General features: G+C 46.7%; 1 long non-coding RNA gene across 2 annotated transcripts; it reads left to right on the plus strand.

Moving 5' to 3' along the window:
- Window positions 1-8,045: 8,045 nt before the first annotated feature.
- LOC144148108 (uncharacterized) lies at window positions 8,046-12,337 on the plus strand. Of its 2 annotated transcripts, XR_013317976.1 has the most exons (5): window positions 8,046-8,182; window positions 9,489-9,630; window positions 9,820-9,979; window positions 10,067-10,189; window positions 10,679-12,336. It is a non-coding gene; the product is annotated as an uncharacterized LOC144148108 (long non-coding RNA). The 2 variants fall into 2 exon arrangements; XR_013317975.1 differs by lacking the exon at window positions 8,046-8,182 and having other exon boundaries at window positions 8,801-9,630; window positions 10,679-12,337.
- The last annotated feature ends 11,945 nt before the right edge of the window (window positions 12,338-24,282 follow it).

The raw sequence follows: 24,282 nt of genomic DNA on the forward strand, positions 1-24,282 counted from the left end.
TGCACGCGCTCTGGAACAGATGGCGTCACTCTCAGATGGATGGAACATTGTCTTCAGGCCGACGAGACCGAAGGAAACATTTTAGTCCTTGCGTCATGGGGTAGGTTGCTCTGGAAGGTTTTTGTGTCCACCGACTTTGCAATTGTAAAACTGGACGTTCTCAGTGGCTACTACGTCGAAGACTTCGTCGCTCGCTGTCAAAGGAGATGATGGTGCACCTTGGGAAGTCTACGACTGGTGTGACGCAAATCGTTCACCTCTATGTAAGCGATAGGGCTTGTACGATGTTATCTGAATTTGAGGATACCGTTCGAGTAGATTTGTACACAGAAAATAGGAATTTTGCTATGGACACTTGCACGAATGGGAGGTGTGGAATAAGTTACATACGCGAGTATATCTAGACATTTTAGTTTCGGTAAGTTGCAGTATTAGCACTAGCAGATTACCTGTGCAGTGCAGACGCTCTGAAGTGGTCTAGAAATCTATTTTCTGTGTGCTAAACAACATCTTTTTCTTGGAAAAGTTTCTACCCAAATGAAATGGGACACTTATCTCGGGAATTGCCTGGGCATAGTATGGGCAGTCATCTAGCGGGAAATGTAAACAGCCAGAGGAAATGAGTTCTGCCCGACCATTCATAAAAGCAAAGCTACTCCATTCTTCTCGCCGAAGGTTATCATACGTATGTACGTGAAAAGAGAGGTAAATCATAGTTTGTCTTGCTTACGGCATGTCTAGTTTACCTGCGTCAAGAAATAATCTATGGAGCTCGAATAACTGATCCCTTGGCAAAAACAAGTAGGAAATGGAACTGATACATAGTGGGATAATACACCTGGGGACATGCTTTTGGGTCTTTAAGATTGAAAAGCAAGTCGAGGAACTGTAACTGAGGTTGACGCCTTGAAGAAAAAACTCGGAATAAAATGTACCCATGGCGCAGGAAGTATTGTAAATGTTTATGACTCTGCCTAATTTTTTCCGGTGGCGTGTCACGTAAAAGTCAAAACGATAACCTCTCCTGTTGAATAGCCCGTAAAGAAGTTCTAGCTAAGGCTATTGACCTTGTGGAACAAACTTTGTAACGGGTAGAAAATAATTTGTGCGGGAAGTTAAACCAAACAAAATGGTAGGGAGAGCGGGACATAGTACCGCCGAGTTGTCTGCGAGAGCGTCCCTTCGCTCATGGTTGGGGCTGCAGTGATTTCAAGAGGGCCATACAAGCTCCTGCCTTTATTCCAGGTTTTTGAGTCATTTCCGAGCGAAGCCATCAACGTCCGTCAAGGGCACGCAGGGAAAATGTTTAGGTTTAAGGCCACACTTAGGCGTAACCCTCCAAGCACACCGCAGTCTACAAGGCCAACGCTATATTAAGGAGCACGACCGCGTGCTTTAGCTGATTGATTGATTGAGTGACTGAATGATTGATCATGATGTTTAACTCGCCGACGCTTCACAGGCGATGAGACAGGCCATACTGGAGGGCTCCAGATTAATTTTGGCCACTAGGGGATCTTTAACGTTCGCCGAAATCTCAAAGACACGGGCGTGTTCGCTTTTCGCTTTTTGTCTAGCTGAATGCTATGCGTACTTTTTAGAATAATTGCAAATTAGAAGCACGAAATTATAAGGCAACCAACTGCCGGTTTCCAAGCTCCACGTCCGTTTGTGACTCTTAAAAAGGACCCTGAAAATGTTTTGAACAAAGGAATTTCTGCAACGGTGAGACTGCGCAGTCAACGACATGACAACTGAAGAGCGTTTTCGGTGCGACGGCACTAGTGACTTACCCCGGCTTAGGAGTGGATGTAGAAACTCAAGCACTTGCTGAGGCCTATCTCCTGAAGCCACTGGTATTGTTGCCAAGGTTGATGCACAGCAGAGGCAGGGGACGATGCAGGTGAGGCCTACCGACACGCTTTAAGGTCTAACGCCCTGAACCGGTACCCGCTGCTCGATCCACAATGGGTGCGACGTGGTAAGGCATGTCATTAGGGTCAACACTAAGGTTGGCCAACGTTAAGCCTGAAGCTATAGGAAGTTCGGCCTGGGTCTTCCTTTGAGGCGTTACGGCTTCAATCAGTGCTCATTGAAAGAAGCGCCCACTCCGCCAATTGACTTTAGGATGAGGGTGGCGGTTCAATTGGTAACAACTCAAATCGCAACGTTAGATACAAACTTTGTTGCGAGGTCCACAGTTGCTGCTGCTTTTCTAGCGAGGGTTTACATAACCCCATGAGTTGCAGATACCCGCAGTATAGTGTATTGGAAAGCGCAGGACCTGGAATCGAAATTTTTACCCTACACTCTGGCACAAACCTCACAGTGGGTCCTGCCGGTCTAGCCAAGTGTTACATACTCGTGAGTGATCCGTGCTCACACGCTTTATCAGGAAGTTTGAATGCTGCTTTTAAGTGCGAATGCACTTCTTAAGCGACCCTGAATCACGCGTCCACCGCCGTTTGTCCTTCCGCACCACATACCCACTTAGGGCGATTGGCCAAGAAGAGTTCCTAATTTCTTTAGCACATACCCACTTAGGGCGATTGGCCAAGAATCGGGCGTGAGAAGGGCTAATGCACCCGCTTAAAGGAGTACTGACACGAAATTTCAAAGCTGAGATCCGCTCTAGCAATCAAGTACAACGACAACACAAATAGGTGTCTGTGCATGGCACATACCCACGTGGGGGATTGGCCAGGAATATTGGCCAAGAAGAGTTCCTAATTTCTTTAGCACATACCCACTTAGGGCGATTGGCCAAGAATCGGGCGTGAGAAGGGCTAATGCACCCGCTTAAAGGAGTACTGACACGAAATTTCAAAGCTGAGATCCGCTCTAGCAATCAAGCACAACGACAACACAAATAGGTGTCTGTGAATAAATGCATCTTTCTTTCTTTGTAGTTGTGTGTGTGTGTGTGTGATCTCTCTTTCGCGAACATTACCGAACCGCGCAAATTCAACTCCTGCATTCGCACTTTCACATTCTTCCCCTCGGGGAAATGGGGGGAAATTTTACTTAAAATTTTATGAATGGTGCAGACAAACAGCCTGTTAATTTTTGTACGATCAGAACAACACAATGCCACTTCTATGCTCCTGAACTTTTACCTGCGCCTCCTTTAAAAATCTGCCAATCTTTGCAGGGCCTCTTTTCCTCAGCACAAGAGTTCTGCACGATGAAGCGAAAATTTCAGCGATTGGACAGTGTTTCTTGGTACTTCTGTAAATCGGCGTGGTTGCGGTGTTCGCTGGCGGATTTCGTGAATGCCACACCTGTGATTCATTCAAATGGTCTGCATTATGGCTTCGACTGTCGTAATAGGTAGCGCTTATGCTGCTCTACTGAAGGTATGTTGCCATACAGCTTGTCCCAAAGCGTGCTCACACCTTCTGAAAAGGTTGATTGAATATGGGGTTTAACGCGCCGAAGCTACACCTGGTCGGAAAGCAGCTCGAAGGTTGACACGAAACGATAAACAAGAGAAATCAGGACCCACCGCTGACTAACAACTGAATATTTACGAAAGCAGAAACAGATTTCTACGAGAACAATCTCCGAGTCACGGGACGATATGGAATATTTTATTGTACTGCGCAAGAATTGTTTTTCACAGCATGATAGAGCCACATCCGGAAGGCTGACGCATGACTCCCCCGCATCGTCGATCGCGAAGGCTTCGACAATCTGTCGCCCTAGTTTGTTTTAGGGCACAGCCCGTTGGCACCCGTCCCTGGGCTGAGCCGCGTCGCCTTCACCTCGAGAACGATGACAACGTAGAGGGAAAGAAAGCAAAGGAGGAGGATGTTGCGAAATTGGGAGGGGAGGGCGGTTCGCTCAAAAAGTTCGCTATGGCGGCGCGAGACGCTTCTTCGAAAGTGTGTGTGTGTGGGGGGAAGGGGGGGGGGAGCGGAGAAGGGGGCAATATGCTGTGCCCGCTAGAGGCGCTCGACAACGCGACGCTAGGCGAAAACACATGGAGGAAGAAGGGGGTGCGTGCGCGTGACGATGATGTGCGTTCGCTTAAGACGCAGTTCGCGGTCCCTTCCCGAGACGCACTTCGATCCGCCGACGCAGAGCCTCACCCTAGCTGCCGTCGAGAGAACCCGCGAGTGAGTGCTGTCTCAGCGCTCTGCAGCCATCAGGAGTGGGTGCTGGACCACGGCCCCTCGATGAAGCGAACGCAAGCTGCGGCCTGCTGATAGAGTGAACTAGAGAATACTTGGGTAGTGGAAAAAGCGGCGGCTGCTCTCCACGGCGCCCTTGAAGCCAAACGTGTTAACCGCCGCGCGTAGCGCTGGTGTGCTGCGCCCGAGGAGATCCCGAAGCGGCGCGCGTTGATCGACGTGCCGCTATGCTGCTGTTCGGCGATTCACGCTGTGTTTTGACGTTTTTTAACCACTGCACATGGTCTTTTGTGTGTGTAATTACAAGAAGAGCCTTGCAGGCACTGCACTGATCCTTAAGTGTTCTTGATTCTGTCTTTTATTGGTAATAGGGACAGGGTGTTATGCGTGAGACGGTCTCTAATTGCGAAGGGCCATGGCTCATGCAGTTTGAAAGGATTGGGCAGTATTATGGGGGTGGGACGGCACCCCTAATAAATTTGTGATTGCTAGAAATATTTTATATTTGCGATTTGTTTTACCCTGCTTTTATTTGTTGAGTTCCTAACTGTTCATAATTATCTTACGTCTGCAAGACGTGGGCAGTACATTTCATGAACTTGTGCATTTCTAAAGCGCCAATTATCTTATGGTAATGGGTAACCAGCGTTCCAATGAACTGTGCACTTTTAAAATGATCGCGCGATAAAGTGTGCCATGTGGTGCTTTTCTTAGAACTACGTACGGTTGCGAATGTTGACGCTTTTCGCTGGCTTGAATGAAGTTTTTAAAACGTATGTGTGTGTTGCGTGAATTAGTGCACTGCAAGGGCCCGGCCAGGTAGCACGTATTTTCTCGGGCTCGGGCCAGGCTCGGGCTTCAACAAAAATATTTTGGGACGTGCTTGCCTGAGCGCATGCATGCAGTGTCTTCGTGATGGTTGATGCCAAAAAGGTTCCGCATTGATCATTTAGCTTAAATGTAAAAAAAATCAAAGTGCGAGGTCACTGCGGTGCCGTTAAAAATATCTTTCGCTGATACTATACTGATCATACCATACTATACTGCTGATACCACCGAAGAAGCAGCCTGCACGACTGAAGCAACCAACCGCGCTTCTACAATGTGTTTAGTCCCGACCCGACGCTTCTACACTCTTAATCTGGTTCCATGTAAGTTCCAGTTAAACGGGGCGATCCACATATCTTTATCTGGATCTAAACGAAGAATAACTGGAACGAGAGATATAAGTGGATCTTATCTGGAACTGTCCATTTGTTTTCTTTAGGTTTGTGGTTATTATGTGGAACCGAATAAATGAGGGGATGCGCTGTCGGCCGTTCCAGTTACTGTTCCACTTATGTCCCAGTAAAAAGTTTGGACGGTGCTTTTGTATATTTTTTGCTCGTGTCTTGTTCCACATAACTTGTGCGCTGCAGTGAAGTATGCACTGAATCGTGCATTAACTGGAACAATGAACCACATATATGTTTGACGCGCTTTGGCGCACAAGCGCACGCACAAGCACTTGCACGCACACGCCCACAGACATAGACACAGACACGAATGCAACCACGCGCACCCACACATACACACACACATGCATGCAGTCACACACGCACACACGCACGCACCACATAAAATTTAATAAACTTCGTCGATATCTCTGGAACTGTCTTAGAGCAGTTTACTTATATAAGACGGCTAAGACGTATTTTTAGTGACGTTATTTGACAGAAAAAAATATGTCCACTGCTATAACAACACCGTACAAAGCATGAAAGGTGCGAGAAAAGGGTATCTTAGCGAAAATAGAAATTCCACGAACCCCTTTCAGGTTGTCTGCGGCACTCAGACCGCTTTAGTGAATATCGTATTTTGCTAATTGCAGACGCGCAGTACGTCTGAAATCACCAATGACTTGAATTTGAGAAGGACCAGATGTCCTCAGGTTCTCCTTCTGCGTTTGGGACAGAGCCGTGGTAGTGCTGAAGAATTCATTGGGCTTTTGTGGATACCTCATAAAGAAATATATATGGTTGTTGAGACTATTGCATGTTCTGCATTTGGTTCACAAAGCATCGCAGAAACATTGTTTTTTGCTCAATGCTCAGCCATCAGATTGCTGTGTAGTAGTACGTGCACAATTTTAAGTGCTTTACAGGAACGTATAAATGGCTACAATCTGCTGTAAAATAGGTACTTAGTCCACGTTATTTATGCCCTGATGCGGTATATACATAGCGACTGTGCCACATTTTACACTGCACGCAGCATGTCACGCATGCAGTTATATATGCTTGGATGTTCGTTAGCATTTTTCGTCTCGTGCATGCTATTAAGGATGACTCACCTGATCCAATTCATATGGGACTCACTAATTCATGACGCAAATTCATGAGACTTACTAATTCAAAAGCATCATGTACCGATACAAGAAGTTTTACAAATTCACAGAAATGACACTAACGACCCGGTTTGCTTCTTCTAGAAATACAATAGACCCTCGTTAAGACGAACTTGGTTAAAACGAACACTGATTAAGAACCACAACATTTTTGTCTTGTAACGTCCACAATGCAATACACCTCCGCTTAAGACGAATTTCGGATAATACGAATACATTTTTACGGTCCCTTCGGGTTCGTCTTAACGGGAGATTGCTGTATATGATTTCTTTGCAGAGGTAAAAAAAAAACAAGAAACGCATTTTGGTTTATCCAGTCTTCACTGGAAGGCGCTAGCGGTCTACCATGCGAGAGTTTTATTTCTTTGTTTCATTAGAGAAGCGACATATATCTAAAATAAGGAAACTAGGCCGTTGTGAATATCGGTATGTATTTGTAAAACTATTCGTATTGGTGCACGATGGTTTTTAAGACCGTTGGTCATGACGTAGTAAGACCGATAGGAATGCTAACAGGTGAGTCCCTTTTAATTTCCACAAGCAAAAACAAAAGCCTCTTTGCAGGGAGCGGTTGACTGGGTGAACGGAACTAAACTTGGACAACTAAATATACCACGTGATACCTGCATTATTTTGTATGTATTAATGCTGAAATGAGATTGTAATTCCTAATTATGCTGTGCAGTAACGGCAAAAATTCGCAGAGTTACTTGCTGTTGTTGTGTCTTGTCATGGTAATTGAAGTTCATTGAATGACCCGCCTTCTCCAGCTGCTGTTTTCCTGTACTATTGGTGTTCAGGAGGGAAAAGTGCTGGGAAACGGGCCGATGTATTATTACTCGCTAATTAGCTGTAAGTAGCTTTACATAACGTGAGTATCTAAGAGCGTCGCAGTATATTTTATTGACTACGGAAAGGCTTGTTGTCAACAAAAGCAGTAAATGAAGCCACGCCCTTTTGCGTTCATTGTAAACAGTAGCGCAGAAATTGCCATCCAAAGTTAAGCTCGGATATCGCACGCACTCATGGCCCTCCACGAGAAAGAACTTTAGCCAGTACTAACGCGCTAACGCGGCTATTATCTGAGCTTTGTTTCGGCCTCAGCGGGCGTAAACGTCCGCTTAGACGCATATGCCCGTTTTCCGAATCAAATAAAAGCCATCACGTGTGCCGAGTTTGTATGAGCTCTTATGCGGGCGCATCGCCAAAGCCTCCGCGAGACCTAAAGTTTGCCGAAGCCATGAGGAAAAGACCGCCACTCCAGTAGCGCATTCCATGCGCATGCGTCAGTAGAAGCACGGCCGTTTTTGCGTTGATTCACGGTACAGTGGGGCTGCAACGGGTACGACGACGACGGATAAAAATCGGGACTGTGTCAACACTTTAAACGACAGCAGCGCTCCCATCTTCCAGGATTCCCTCCGCTAATTTTACGGTCTTCCGCATGCAGCGCCACCAGTGGCATTCCCTAGCGGGTTTCTCAATTGCTCGCGCGATGCGCCTGTTATTTACTAAAGAAATTCTCGGTCACGCTCGCGAGAACCGTTAGCGCCGTTAGCAGTTTGATTGGGTTGATTGCGGCGTGCAACTGCGAATTTTTTCATATCCCCGGGCTGTATTTCCTGTTCGACGAAGTGGAGTTTTGCGAGGAGGCGCAAAAAAGGTCAGTGCTGCTTATTTATGTGCAAGTAATGGTTGTTGTTCAGTGACATCCTTGTTAACTGCGTCCGATAAACATACCGCCTCTCTGCCCGTTGTTCGTGTGTCGTCCATGCTTGTGGTCGCGGCGTGTAACATTTTGTGTTGGAGAAACGTTTGCAGCCGTAATTTACCAAAACTTCCGTGTTCGTGGGTCAGAGTCGGCTGGACATTTCTTACTGCGTTCGTTAGCCATTGCTATAAGGAAGTTGCTGCTTTGCGCGTTTCATGATTGGATGTTCCCTTACTGTGTGGCCTTGCTTAGTTGTATATTGACGGTTGCTGTGTATCTCTGCGGTAGCGAATCTTCTCGGGTTAGTCGCTCGCGATAATCGCGCGTGCACACGTGTACAACTTCCAAGCAAGTTTGTCGGAGCGTCCGTCCTTATATTTATTGGTATTTTTAAAACTTGCGTGGTAATTGCGTCGTTGTGTTAGTCTGCTGAGTAGAATGCATTTACTGTGCTTACCAGACCGGGAGTGCCGGGAGTCTTCGACCTTGCCCGTTGCGCGCAAGGTAGACGCTATTTCGAGTTGTGTTCGCAAGGTAGACGCTATTTCGAGTTGTGTTGATGTGCTTTCAAGGCGTGATCTTACGTTTATCTGTTCCATGTTTCCATGTTTCATGTTTACGTTCCATGTTTCTTTCAATTCCTTTGACCAATTGAGATGATCTATTTTAAATAACATTGCCTCAAGTGTAGAGAAATGGAAGGGACAGTTGTCTTAGCAGTACCGCAGTAACAAACGTTTCTTTTGTAGAGGGGAAGAAATGTGGAAACACAACACGCAGCGGGTATAAAGAAAGTGTGCTGCCGTTTCTATGCTGTTAATGTCAGTGGTAACTTGAGACTTCAGGATAATTATCTAATATCCATAATTAGTGGTTGCTACTTCACGAACCGCGTTAGAAATAAGCCACTCTTGCATTTTTATGCCGTCAATGTCGGTGGTAACCCGAGAGTCGAAATAATTTCCGACAACGCTCAGGTGATAAGTTCTTGCATCACTATGTGCACCCAACATTAACCCATTTCTGTGCTTCCTTGAACTTAGAAAATATACTGCGAAAGCAGACTGCTACATTCTGTATTCGATCTGTACAACCTGTCCAGATGCAGACTATGGCTGACTGTGGAGACATTTGTCTCTACACTGGTAGTTTGCGACAATTGTTTTCCTTTGTCTGAAGAACAGAAATTAAAACGAATTATTTCCATTCCTTACATACACCTCTGAAATCATGGCTGTGGCATTCACTGTGGCTGAAGACATCTTCGGCACGCCGAGGCGTCGTCGTGACAAGTGTGGCAGATTATGAATGCATTGTGGAAGTCATAAAGCCACGAAAGAGTGCCTCTTGAGTGTTGCGTATTATACAGACGTTCACCACTCCGCATGGAGCAATGACAGGTGAGCCTAAAAATGTTCAAATATTTTTATATTTAAAATTGTTTCGCCTGAAAACGTTACCAGTGCTCGTGCTGCAAAATAAACTTTAGCACAACTAATCTGGCATTGTACGAGATCGTGTAGTACTCCCTTCTTAGAAGGAAGCGTAAATTTATGCTTCGATATTTTTATACTGTTTTTATTTTCTAGGAAATAGGGCGGACCGGGACTTAAAACAATGGAACAAGGAATGCATACTGCCATTTTCCTGGTTCTTGAGGGCGTGTGTTCACCGTTCTTGAAGGGGTATGTTCACAAAAAGGAAACACATGAAAGCCGTTGTACGGGATGAAATCATTACATTCTACAAGTAAGTACGCACTCCCAGTTCTGAAACTTTGATGGTCCCTTTTTAGGTTGTTGCAATATACGTAATGGCTTCGGAACACCATTTCAGTGACAACTTCACCTGTAGGTGAAAACGACAGTAAGAGCTTTTGGGAACACGTTGGCAAAACTTTCCTGGAAATGCACTCCGAGGAGGCCCTGCCAGGAACGCCTGCATCTTAATTTTAGTTGGGTAAGTTGGCATTTTATTTTTGTGGGACTCAATTTATGGTAGTGTTTATTGAAGCTGGCATTTTATTTTTGCGGGACTGAATTAGTGGTAGTTTTCTTTGTAGCAAAATCTTACTGTTAAAAATAAATCGTGAACTCCAATATTGCGAAATACCTTCACATTCAGCCTATTTCGGATGCTTCAGCATGTGGACAAAAAAACTATTATTTTGCATTCAAGTTTTGCAAACATTTTGCTTTCACATTGAGAGTTGCTGCTGTGATAATACGGCACCACGGCCACGCCCAGTGCGGTCGCTTTCCAGAATTAGAGAACGGCCATTGACAGTCTGTGCTAATATTTTTTGTACATTGTTAGCAGCATTCCCAGAAAAGAAAGCAAGAAATCACTGATATTTCAATCAATTACTGTGCTATAAAAGGGGTATACTAAGCAACTCACTCATTTAAAGCCATCGTCTAACAAAATTTTCTTGTTCCTTCTTTAAAGGTACATGACGTGGTCCAGTTATTCTCGAGGTCCAGTTATTTTGAGAGAAGAAAATGGCAGCGTAAATATTGTCTGCAAGAAACAAGTCATGCATTTTCCGCCTGCGTTGTCACATCAAGATGTGGTCATCCTCCTAGCCGTATATTTCATCTTAATATCCTGAAACTTATGCGACTTTGGAGAGTTCTTGGGACTTTTGCAGAGAGTTATTGGCCATTTAACAGTGGCCTGGTGTCATTTAAGTTGAAAGCTCTGTTGAAAGACTTGATGTGGTCACTCTACTTGGGGTTTTAAATTATTGTTAGACGTTGAAGCCTATTCGGAAAGATATGTCGTGGTTCAAATGATTGGTAGATGCAAGCGGCATGTCAATTGCAAAAGTGAAGTCGTGCTTTCCCTTGCAATTTTTCATTATTGGCACAAAGCGCAGGCTGCCTTTGCAGCTACTCTGTTACTCTGTTAATGTAGTTAATGGCACTGCACTGTAACGTTTTTATTATTCAAGTGCAGCTCGTAATTTTTTTCCATGGCAGTGCTGCTATTGATGGATGCAAACGTAAGAGTAATTATTTACACAGACGGTTTGGGGCTTTATTAATCAATTTTTGTACTGTATCTTAGCTGACACCTAAGCCCTAGAAGAATGCGAAATATACATATTTGGCTTGAAAAAGTTGTTTACTTTGGACTAAGTTGCATTTCTTGCTTGTTAGAGGCAGTGCTTTGGTCACAAGCATACTGTCGTCATGATAGTAGGGCTTGTATAGCACGCAACTGGGAATTTTACCTCAGATAAATGTTCCGGCTGGAAAAATGCTTCCAAGTTGGCTTGGTAAAATTGGTCAGCTGTATGTTTCAAAGCTACCTGACTTGGTTATTTGGGATGTCTGAATTGTTCTTGAGGGAATTAATAACGTCTTTAGAGTTAGGCAGCTTGTTAAATTTTAAAATGCGTAACATGCTCCGAGCTATCTGGTTTGTAAAATTTTGTAAGATTCACACTGGGTGCTATGAGCTTTTTTTTTTTGATAAGTTATTTTAAATAGCTACAAATTGTCGGGGAAGCAACGCGGCTTCAGTGAAAGGCTTTTTCAGGGCGCGTATAAAGTCGGTTTTGGCTACAGTTAGCTTGATATTGATATATGGTGTATGTTTTAGTTGTGCAATAGTGCCACATGCTTCGGGTAGGTTTTTCTGTGCAAATGTTATATTGTTAGTATTGGCTCCGGTGTTCTTTTCCTACACTCTTGTAGGTCTTGTGATAATCCAACCGTGTATGGCTTGTATTTTTGGCTTTTCCCTACAATTTAATAGCAAACTGCATATTTTGGAACCGGGATGCGTAAACATGGTATGGCAAGCGCTGTGGGTACTTCCGCATTTGCGGTACCTGATTTCATGTGATAAAACAGCATATTTTATGCTCACTGTTGTGTAATGCTTTTTGAGTTAGTGCGAGGGTAGATGTACAAGTCTGTCTGTGACGCGGTTGCGCTTAAAGCCATCTTTATTACCCATGTTTTTTTAGCAAAAAAGAATGGTAAATAATAGCGAAAATAGGAAAATGCCACTTAGATCGTTTTGGCCACTTGATATCGTTGCGGTATTTGATCCTGTACGCTGGTCATTTTCTGCCCCAGTGGAAACAAATATGTCTCCGTATCTCAAATGTACGCAATAATACGAGCGAATAAAATTTGCTTAGTGTTTTGAAAAGCATTGTATAAGTGCTAATAGTTGGTTTGGTATGTATTTTAATGCGAGTCTTGTTTCTTTTACATGCAGCCAAAACCCAGAACAGGATGCGGCGGATGAAGCCAAAGTCTCTGTGTGCCGCTCCAGGTATCTCAGACCAACTTTTATGTAGAACTGTGCTCCGATAGGCAACTGTTGGGAACTGTCAGGGACCACACTGCTTCGGCGGTTTCTGTTTTCCAATTGTTGGTATCACTGTGGGACATATGTCAAGGCTGCGTTAGAATGGTGCTTGCGCTTTCCTTCTGATACCAAAGCATCCGCCAGCCTGGCAAATGACCTCAGTTTATACCAACAGGAAAGCAGATATATTGGAAAAGTGGAGTCCCATAGACAGCTTCTCAACGTCTATCGGAACACCGTTTTATATAAACAGCTGGTCTGAAGGTACCTGGAACGGCGCAGCGGATAAATCCATAATCATTTTACGTGGATCAGTGTTCCAGTAACTTACACTACCCGTTTATTTGGAACAGTGATCCGTATACTTTTATTTGGAACGCCGATCCAGATAATTTAGCTGCAAAAATATGTGGTGCATTGTTCCACTTACATTTTCAAAGTATGTGGAACACGGTTCCAAATATATAAGTGGAACTTTTTTGCAAAAAAGTTCCAGTTACTAAGTGGATCTTATGTGGATCCAGATTAAGAGTGTAGCTGCCCTCGAGCCTCACGCCGCCTCCGCCTCAACGCAGTGGTGTGCTACGCCGTTCCTGATTACGCGGAGTCGATTCCACGCCAAAGCCCTCCACAGAATGGATCGACACAAGCGCAAGAGGGCCACCCTTCGAGCTGGCGTGAGGAAGACCATTAGTGACAGCAACGCTTTGTTGGACTCCGAGACTGCGTCTATCGGTGAGCTGCAGGACATTTTGAATGTTCTCGTGATGAAAGAAGCAGCACTTCGAGACATAGACAAACAAATTGAAGACACCGTTGATGAGCAGAATTTAGAACAAGAGTGGGAAGCTGCAGAAGGGTATTACGTTTCGATATGTGTGGCAAAATCCAAGCTCTCCCGAAGAATCGAAGAAATTCAGCGCCCACAAGCATCAAACGGCTCAATGAACAACGTAGAGCCATCGAGCGTAGTTCGTGTGCACTCAAGCGCCTCTATTAAGCTCCCTCGAATGGAACTAGGAAAATTTGATGGAACCATTCAAGGCTGGCGTTCCTTTTGGGACCAGTATGAGGCTACCATACACCGGAACTCGCAGCTGTCGACCATCGACAAGTTTAAATATCTCAAAGGCTACCTTGTTGGTACGGCGCAAGATACGATCAGTGGACTTTCCCTGACTGAAAGCAACTACCAGATAGCGATAGATCTACTTGAGGAACGCTTTGGACGGAAGGACCTTGCGATCAACGACCACATGACTCGCCTTCTACAACTGCAGGCTGTTGATTCAGCGCAAGACGTTGGGGCACTGCGACGCCTTTACGACGAAGTGGTAAAGAACGTCAGGAGTCTTGAAGCACTAGGGGTGAAGCAGGAGCAGTACAGTGCTCTGCTCAGGGTGGCTATCGAGAAGCGGCTACATCACGAGCTTGTACTTCGGTACTGTCAACAGAAGCCTGAGGAAGCTGACACTCATAGCACATTTTCAGCGCTTCTAGACTTCCTGAAGAAGGAAGTTCGCAGCAGGGAGGAGGCCATAGAAATCGCATCGTACGGGTCAACAGTCCAGAAAAAACTCCACGACAAAGCGCGACGCCACTATGTACCTTCAGCAGCCACCTTTACCACCACTTCGGGATCGGACAAAGAACCGTGTTATTTCTGCAGTTCTGAAGAACACTCCTTTACTGCGTGTGATAAAACGTTAACCCTTGAGGAAAAGAAGAACATACTCAAGCGAAGCGGCCGATGCTTTAAGTGTTGCAAAAAATTCCACCGAGCCAAGGACTGTCGGAACTCGAGATTTCTGCGTTGTCAGAACTGCCAAGGCCGACACTTCACGTTCCTCTGCGACTCCAAATACGCTGCTCCTTCGGCAATTGACACTCAGAGGCAGTTCGTCACGAAAGGAATTCAAGTGACCAGTGCTGTGACTCAGGCCCAAGATACTATTTTCTACAAACAGCTAAAGTTTGGGCACGTGGCTCCACTCAGCCGCGACTTGTCCGCTGCCTTCTGGACGGTGGTAGTCAACGAACGTTCGTCACGGAAGACACAGCCAAGAACCTTAGCTGCAAGGAAGTCGGAAAGGAGACTCTGAATGTGCAAACGTTCGGAGCAATGGGCCCTTCTAAGCAGACTCTACGACGCGTGGAACTGTCGATTACAAGCCGTCACGACACCGAGGCCATTCTGATCGAAGCCCTCGAGGTGCCAACAATATGCGGTGGAACTCCGTTTTCAGTTCGTACTTCTTGCGTGGGAGAGGACGTTCGGGATCATCGCCTCGCTGATGATGCTGATGCTCCAACAGATGACACTATTCAGGTACTTATAGGATCCGACTATTACTGGAAAGTCACAACTGGAAAAATTCGGCGGCTTACAAATGGCTTAACTGTCGTTGAGACGTCTTTCGGGTGGACGCTACGGGGCCCGGTAAAAAGCACGGAGAATATCCGAGGAACGTTTTCCACTAGCGTCATGAAGATATTGGCCCAGAAGTTCAGTGACGACAACGAAAAACTGTCTCAACAGCTGCAAGCCTTTTGGGAGGTTGAGCACATGGGTATCCTTAACTACGAGGATGAAGAATCTGTGGAGGATCCAGTTCTCACTGAATTCAGAAGAAAAATAAGGAGAAAGGATGAAAAGTACGAAGTTTGTCTTCCCTGGAAGGATAACGCTCCGGAGCTTGATTGCAATCTAAAGGAAGCGAAAGATCGGCTTGCCAAGCTCACGCGACGTCTTCAGAAAAACGAAGATCTTCTCATTCGGTACGATGCGACGATACGCGAATATGTTGAGAACAACTTCGCCGAACCCGCAACGACACAAGAAGCAGCCGGTCCAGTCTACTACCTGCCGCACCGTGCAGTCATCCGCAACGACAGGGAAACAACCAAGACTCGAATTGTCTTTGACGCGTCATCTAGTTCACCTGGAAAACTGTCACTGAATGACGTGTTACACTCTGGTCCGAATCTGAATCCATCGGTACTTTCCCTGCTTCTGAAGTTCAGGATGTACAGAGTCGCCGTAACAGCCGACATAGAGAAAGCATTCTTGCAAATTTTGTTGTCGGAGAACGACCGTGACGCACTTCGGTACTTTTGGTATGAACACCCGCCGACTCCTGGACAGACCTTGCCGAAACAACTTGTGTGGAGAATGAACCGTGTTCCCTTTGGTGCTACCTCAAGTCCCTTTCTACTGAGCGCCACGCTGCACTACCATTTTGAAACTTCGACAGGTCCGCATGATGAACTTACAAAGGCCATGAAAAATCAATTTTACGTTGACGATTTTGTGACAGGCGCCGACTCTACCGAGAATGCCTTGTTGTTATGTGACAATGCAGCCAAAGTCATTAGCAAAGCAGGCATGCACCTCAGAAAATGGATGACTAATGAACCGCAACTGAAGGCCGCTACTGAAGGGGACAACAACGTTAACTCTGATGTTGAGTTCCCGATCCCTCAAAAGAAGAAAGTTCTAGGCGTGTAATGGCACCCGGACGAGGATACCTACGGGTTCGACACGTCTGAAATTATGCAACTGGTAGCCTCAATTCCAAGCACGAAGAGGAATATGCTGAAAATCACAGCCAAAATATACGATCCATACGGCTTTATTACTCCGTACACAGTGAAGGCCAAGGTACTCTTTCAGAGGGCTTGGAAGAGGAAGGTGAACTGGGACGGAAATTTGCCGGATGACTTAAAAACTGAATGGGAGAAGTGGTGCGAAGACCTTCGTCTTCTTAACGTGATACAGGTACCACGCTTTGTGCTGTCAAATGAACCCAGCAAAACAACCTTCCACGTGTTCTCTGATGCAAGCACCTCAGCTTAGGGATCTGCGGTCTACGTGCGAGTCAAAACTACCAGTGGCATAATGACTAGACTGCTCATCGCCAAGACAAGAGTCGTCCCCGTGAAAACGCAGACCCTACCAAGGTTGAAACTTCTTGGGGCTGTAACAGCAGTTCGGCTGATGTCAACCGTACAGAAGGAGTATGGTACCCGCGGCCAAGTTTCGTTCTGGACAGACTCATCTGCGGTTCTAAGATGGTTGAACTCGAGCCCAGGAAAGTGGAATACGTTCGTGGCAAACAGAGTGAGTGAGATCCATTCCCTAACCGATATTGAACAGTGGCGTTACTGCCCGACAGATCAGAACCCTGCAGATTTACTAACGCGGGGAATATCGGCTAAGAAATTGCAAGAAAGCAAACTTTGGTGGGAAGGACCTGACTGGCTGCTCAAAGGAAGTGACAAATGGCCAAATAGAACATTTCGCGGCGAACCGTATGCGGAAACCACAGAAGAACGGACACAGGTTTTACCCGTAACTGAAAGGAATATTTCTGAGCTTTTTGACCTCGCAAGGATCAACAACATGACAAAGGTCTTGAACATCACGGCTTGGATAATGCGGTTTGTCCACAATTCTCGTAACCCTCGCGGAAAAATAACTGGACCCCTAATCACTTGCGAAACTGAAAACGCCAAGAAATTTTGGATTTACAAAGCTCAAGAACGGGCGTTTTGCCCTCAATATTTGACCCATCCAGTGATCAGCAAATTTTTGCCCTACCGTGATGAGGATCGTTTGATTAGAGTGGGAGGACGGCTACAGAATTCCGACTTCACGACCAGCGAGCAACACCCAATCGTACTTCCTCCAGACGACGAATTTACAAGATTAATAATTGAAAACGAGCACAGACGGCTTTTTCACGCCGGCGTTCGAGATACGTTGGTGCAGTTACGTGAGCAATATTGGATCATCAGAGGTCGTCAAATGGTTAAAAAAGTGATCAGTCAGTGCAGTACATGCAAGAGACATTCAGCGAAGGCAATGAGCGAGCCATTCGCCCCTCTCCCAAGGGATAGAGTCACCAAATGCGAACCGTTCAGTATCATTGGAGTTGACTTTACTGGACCATTGTACCATCGAGAAGGAGACGGAGCCAAGAAATGTTACATTGTCATCTTCACTTGTGCCGTAGTGCGAGCAGTACACCTCGAGCTTGTGCGAAGCCTCAGTACGCAAGACTTTTTAGATGCATTCCGTCGTTTTACAGCCAGGAGAGGAAAATGCAAGACAGTGTATTCAGACAACAGCCTCACTTTCAAAAGAGCTTCGAAAGATTTGAAAACTATTTGGAGGACGATACGAGACGAGGGAACATTGAAGTACTTTAGGGAAAACCAAATCCACTGGAAATTCATAGCCGAACGAGCCGCCTGGTGGGGCGGATTTTGGGAAAGACTTACAAGAACGATCAAGGAATCACTGAGAAAAGTTCTAAAAGGTAATTGTTTTGACTATGATGAACTGTACACTTTACTTATAGAAGTTGAAGCCATTGTAAACTCGCGGCCACTGACTACCCTTTCAGCGTCCCTAGAGGAGGAACCCTTAACTCCCGCACATTTTTTGATCGGCAGAAGACTGCTGTCGGTACCGGAAGGTGGAATCTTAGACATCCAGAAGAAGTCATCAGAAGAAGAATTTCGGGGACGCTGGCGACGACGGAAAGAGTTACTAGATGCCTTTTGGAGTAGGTGGCGTAGAGAATACATACTGCAGCTGCCATCCGCCCACACTGTACATAATGCATCTTCAAGCGACGCTAAAGTTGGCGATGTCGTCCTCATTGTGAACGAGAAAACACCTAGGTTGCTTTGGGATCTGGCGGTGATCGAAAAAACTTTTCCGGGCTCTGACAACAGAGTTCGTCTTTGCCTTCTCAAGAAGTCGGACGGATCTCGTATTCGACGTGCAGTGCAACATCTGTATCGCCTGGAAGCTTCGAGTTAATGCTCCTCTTTTCGCCGGCGGGAGGATGTTAGAAAATTTATTCTGGTTCGTAGCTTGAAATCAGGCACATACCTACGCAGAGATTGGACAGCAGGTTCCCTACCAAATTAGTATGAACGCACGCACAAACTTCTTCTCTTCTTTGGGGTATGTGTCAATAAACACCTCATGCTCGATGGGACTGTTCGACGGGTTCTGGACTCTGGTCTTTTCGCAAAAATACTCAAAAAATATTTTCTATATCAAAATATATATATATATATATATATATATATATATATATATATATATATATATATATATATATATATATATATATATATATATACGTACATATATATATAGCAAATCCGAATATGGGAAATGAGGGGCAATGTGAAATAAGACGGAAAATAAGGGTTGGCAGTCAAGAAAACCTCGGAAAGCAAAGGGGAGGTTGTGGTGGGTCATAGAAACAGATGAAGAATTTTTTGAGTCAGAAAGAAAGTGGTGAAAAAATGCCCGCCGGGTGGGATCCGAACCCAAGATCCACGACCTTTCTTTCTGACTCAAAAAATTCTTCATCTTTTTCTATGACCTACCACAACCTCCCCTTTGCTTTCCGAGGTTTTCTTGAACCTTTATTTTCTCTCTCTCTCTCTCTCTTTCTCTCTCTCTCTCTCTCTCTCTCTCTATATATATATATATATATATATATATATATATATAGATAGATATATGTGTGTGTGTGTGTGTGTGTGTGTGTGCAGGCACACTTGCACACACACACACGCAGGCACGCACGCACGTGCGAACACACACGCGCACGCACACACACGCACGCACACACGCGCGCACACGCGCGAACACACATACACGCACGCATGCACGTACGGACGCACACACGCGCGCGCACACGCACGCGCAATAAAATTATGTTTATTTAATAAATAAAACGATCACGCAATAAAATTATGCCGTGTGACTTGGTGCTTTTCTGAGAATTGCGGTTGCGAATCCTGTATTCGCGCTCTTTTCGTTGACTTGACTGAAGTTTTAAGACATCTGTCATGTGTGCTGCATGGGTCAAATTTGAAAAAAGAAAACGGGAAACGTTAGCGTACGCACGACGCAGTTTGCTCGGTATGCAGATCTTGATAGAAAAACCAGCAAGAAAATTAAGAAAAAAATCAGAAGTGACGTATGCTGGCCAGCCTAAAGCACGCCACTATTTCCTCAGTTGACACAATACGATAGCGAAATCATCAAACAACGACGAAAAAATATCGGCATGATAACGAGCTCGATCGCTAAAGCACGGCGCGGTCTGCTCGGTTGGCTAAATGGGATGAAGAAATGAGCAAACAGTAAATACACGACGTAGCTACCTTTCCCATAAAAACCCTGATACATTAATAGCATTATCAGCGATTTTTACACGAAAAAATGCCCCCGCATTTCCTTGAGGGGGAGAATGTGAAAGTGCGAATGCACGGTTGTCGGCCCGCTTGCGGCGCTTGCGCTCGGCCCCCGCAGCCCACCGCCTCGCCGCCTTCTCTTCCATCTCTTCCATCGGGTTTGTAGTATCACGTGTACACCACGCAGTTATCAAGCCGCTATAACGCCGCTGAGTCGCCAACGCACGCCGCTGACGACGTAGTTTGAATGCGTTAAAGATATAAGGCGCGTCACTAACACTGATATCAGCGTCGCGTCCGTGGCTTGGTCGGTAGAGCGTCGCGCTGCGGCCGCAAAGTCCTCGGATCGAAACCTGGCGCCGGATGCTGTTTCTTTTTTAAACATAGAGGAGCACTGCGGACGCCGCCGCCGCCGCCGGCGGTGGATGGTTTGGGGTCGCTTATAAAGTGCATTCGCACTTAAAAAACCAACATATAGCAGGCTTCGCGACAACGGGCCGCAGAGCAGTTTCGAGCAGACGAAATTGAAGAGCGCGGCGGCCCATACAGAGGCGGTGCGGTTGGGTCACGTGATGCAGTGACGCCTGGGCCGACTTCGATTTCACTTTTTATGTATAGGCTTCACGTTTCTCCGGCGGCGCCGTCTCCTAACTTTTTCTTCCTCCATGCTAAAAAAGACCCCGGAGTGCGGTATCACGAGTTGCCTAGCAACTCGGAACGTCGTGATGAGGGGCTTAAGAAAGTTTCTCGCGAAGTACCAGCGGGAAAAGAAAGCAAATGGCTGCCAAATGACTGGTCCCTGGTATGCTCTAGACATTTTACAGAAAGCGAATACAGGATAAACGCGAAGGTAAGAATTTTACTTCCGACCGCCGTATCCACCGTGTTTCCAAACTACCCAGAGTACAAACATTAGGGAACTGCAAATTCTAGAAAGCGTCGTAAATGTAACTGTGATGTTGATGCATGTAGATGCCTAAGAGAGAGCCTCAGCGAAGGTTCCCTGCCTGATCCCAATGATGTAGGAGCGCTCGCTCCTGACTTCCGCGAAGAAGTGCCTGCAGAAAGGAGGTTTTCAACTGATGTGGGGTACCAAACCACCGTGGACATCGTGCGCATCACAGAAGAGAACAAGAAAACATAGGCCCCACTAAAAAGGCCAAGCGTGCGCTGCTCCAAGCGGGACAAGAATAAAAGAATAAGAAATACCGCAAAAGCCTCGCGCTGTCACAATACATTATCTACGAGCAGTGCGAAGGCGGGGATATTCAATTGCATTGAATTTATAACGAGGAAAGCCAGAGGAAAGGACAGAGGCGAGATGGGCGAGAACGGAGTGCGTATGAAGATTTATTAAGCGGTAGACTTATGGCGAATTCGATTCGGAGAGCAGGAGCACTAAAAGCACTCTGAAACTGCTCTCTTCTGAGCTGGCGTGTTTCACTGGTCGAGCAGGAGCAGGAGCACTGTCATCCATTAGTAGAGCGAGATCACTTTTGCGGTTCCGAGAGCAGGGGGAAGCAGACCGATCTGCTCACGTTTGAAAAGCGGAGTAAGCACACTACCCAAGCACTACCAGGGAAGTCACGTGACGTTTAACGTCATATCTTCACTTTTTTTGCGCTTTTTTTCCTCCCGTGATGTGCCGCGGCTCGGCGGGCGGGGCGCTTGCGGAACTTCGGGGGCGGCCCGGTGAGCGCGGCGGTACCCATCGTGCATTTGCAACTTTGCGGAATGGGCAGCGAGTACTTCCTACCGCCACATGTGCTTTGGCCGGCTTTGTTCACACGTGCTTTTCCGCAGAGAGTGCTGGGATGCTTAGGATTCGCGCGGCGGAAAATCTCCCGCGGCAGGGCGCGGTGGGTTCGTCGGGCTGAACTACATGGGGCGAAGACACGGCGTGCGCCGTCGCGTCACCGCGTCGCCGCTGGGTTGCTCGCAGTGACTTCCATGCCCAGAATCAACAGCGACGTTCAGTAAACAGGCCCACTGAAGGAACTTCCCACTTGGGTTGTACAGCCATAGACAATACAAATACGAACCGCGGAGCGCGCAGCCGAAGATACTGGTGCTGTCACCTGGCAGCGGCTGTCGAAAACGCGCGGACATGCACAGTTGAGATGTTGGGGGCGAGGGTGCATGTTCCACTGCGCTTATTCGCCCTTTCCTCGCTCGCATGCTTGCCTTGTTGCCATGCCCCAAGAGCGTTGCAAGCACTACAAGTACTACCGCCACTGCAGGTGAATGTGTTGGCCGAGTTGAGAGCAATGCGGTGCGTAATTGCTTGCAGGCCGCCAAGAATGCGCCTGTGTTGGACGAAGCCTTAGGCAATTCGCGGATTCGGTGCTTGTAGGAAATGATAGATATACCACCGGAATTTGTCTCTAATGATATGCCTTAACTGCAAGCATTGTATGGGCTGCGCAAATTACTGGCAGAATTTTAATCTTCACAAAGATTGAGACGATAGGCAGGTACAACCATTCTATAGGCCAGTTGGCCTTCCACAAATATTTTGGTGGCCTGACTTTTTTTTGGCAGGCACCTCAGTGCTTCTAGAAATCTGTGCAGCAGGCACCACTGAGCATGGTTTGGGCGCGACGCAGGTGCTCATCGTTATTTGCTCAAAGTACTGCATTCCACATGCAAAGATATGTCTGCAATATCATGCCGGCATACACAGTGAGAAGGCGCTCTTGTGAGTCGAGCACGCAGTGGCCGCAGATACCATCTCGTGCCGCATCGCCAACAACTATTTTCAGCGCTCTTGCGGCATGGCGACAAGGCAAGCAGGCGAGCGAGCAGGGGGCAACATATCGCAGTGGGACACGCAGCCTCGCTCCCGACATCTCAACTGCGCATGTGTGTGAGTTTTTCCAGGCCGCTTCCAGGTGACGGCAATGGTTTCTTCGGCCATGCGTTCCGCGGTTTGTATTTGAATTGTCCATGACTGTACGTCGTTTGACGATTCTGCGTGCGGCGCGGGCGTTTCTTTCACTGAAATATTAGTTTTCAGTGCTCAAAAACGTTATACAGAAGAAGAAAAAAAGAACGGCCCGCTAAGATTTGAACCAGGGACCACAAGAACATGAAGTCGGCATTTAAACCTCTACCTTACCCCGACAGATGGCGCATATTTGCAAAATGCAACCTCTTAACTGGGTTCTCAATACATTGGGCGGGGTGCTGCTTGTTGAATTTGAGAGGCCGTCCTAGTGATGCCGCCTGTTTCTCACTCGCCGGTCTTGCAGACGGGCCCCATATTGATATTACTACAATGTAGCCGGATCGCCTATATTTAGCCTGATAAAAGCTGTCGTGCATGCCCATTTCGGTGACACAAGCCTAGGCAGTCGGGTCAGGACCGCGTTTTTCCTCGTCGTTTTCCCCTCTCCCACCTGACCTGCTCTCCGGGTGCATGCCGTATTCCCATGGCAGGTGCAGTGGCCCTGCTCTCGCCTGCTTCCAAGTGTTCTTCCCCTACTCCTCACTGCACGATGTCACTGCTCCTGTACTCTCAATGGAATTCGCCATTAAAAGACTCATCTTTGGAGGTCACCCGCCGCGGTGGCCCAGTGGCTAAGGCGTTGCGCTGCTGAGCACGAGGTCGCGGGTTCGATTCCCGGCCACGGCGGCCGCTTTTCTGATGGAGGCGAAAAGCAAAAACGCCCGTGTGTACGAGATTTCGGCGCACGATAAAGATCCTCTGGTGGTCAAATTAATCCGGAGCCCTCCACTACGGCGCGCCTCCTCGCCTGCGTTGCGTCGGCGCGTTAAACCCTAAAATCATCATCATCATCTTTGGAGGTCATTCGGAGTGACGCAAGCAAATGCGCGGCCATTTATCATTCTTCAGCTTGTTAGGGAATGACTGATGTATCCACAAGAGCGCTATTTCCTCCATAACGGCTGCGCCAGGCACTTGCCTCGTGCGGAAAGCTGGCAGCGCGCGTTTTCTAGGCACATATCCTGGAGGTCACTTTTACTCTTTCGACTCTTAGTAGGTCCTGCACCCACACTGCCCGCGCGAGCATTTTCCGCCTTGCGAGAGCGCCAGTACAATCACTACATGTGATTCATGCAAGTGTGCGCGCTGTTTCAAGAACAGTTAAATCAATACTCTCAAACGTGTGCGCATACCTTTACTGGCCTGCAGAAGCGTTACTTAGGCCAACTTGTCAACAAACGCACATGTTCGCTGAGTACCAGGGGCAAAGCGCTAAAGCGTAAATGAGTGGTCTGTTAGCGTTAAACGAGTGCACAAGAGAACGGGATTGTGCACAGTGGCTTTTATCTTAAAGAAAGCAATATTGAGCACACGGTGACCATGTATGCTTTTTAAAGACGTTGGCATATCTTGGGCTTCTTAAACACAGAAATTCTGGTCTGTCTTTTGTCGATCTGTCCTCAATTGAGCCGCTCATCCACAAGTTATAACAATTCTCCAGCGAGCGGTCTATATAGGCAAAACATTTGCAAATTGATGGATTGTAGGGTTT

This window comes from Haemaphysalis longicornis, unplaced genomic scaffold (assembly GCF_048455015.1).
Source record: "Haemaphysalis longicornis isolate Haplotype H1 unplaced genomic scaffold, Haemaphysalis longicornis Haplotype H1 scaffold_77, whole genome shotgun sequence".
In the NCBI taxonomy this organism is placed as follows: domain Eukaryota; kingdom Metazoa; phylum Arthropoda; class Arachnida; order Ixodida; family Ixodidae; genus Haemaphysalis; species Haemaphysalis longicornis.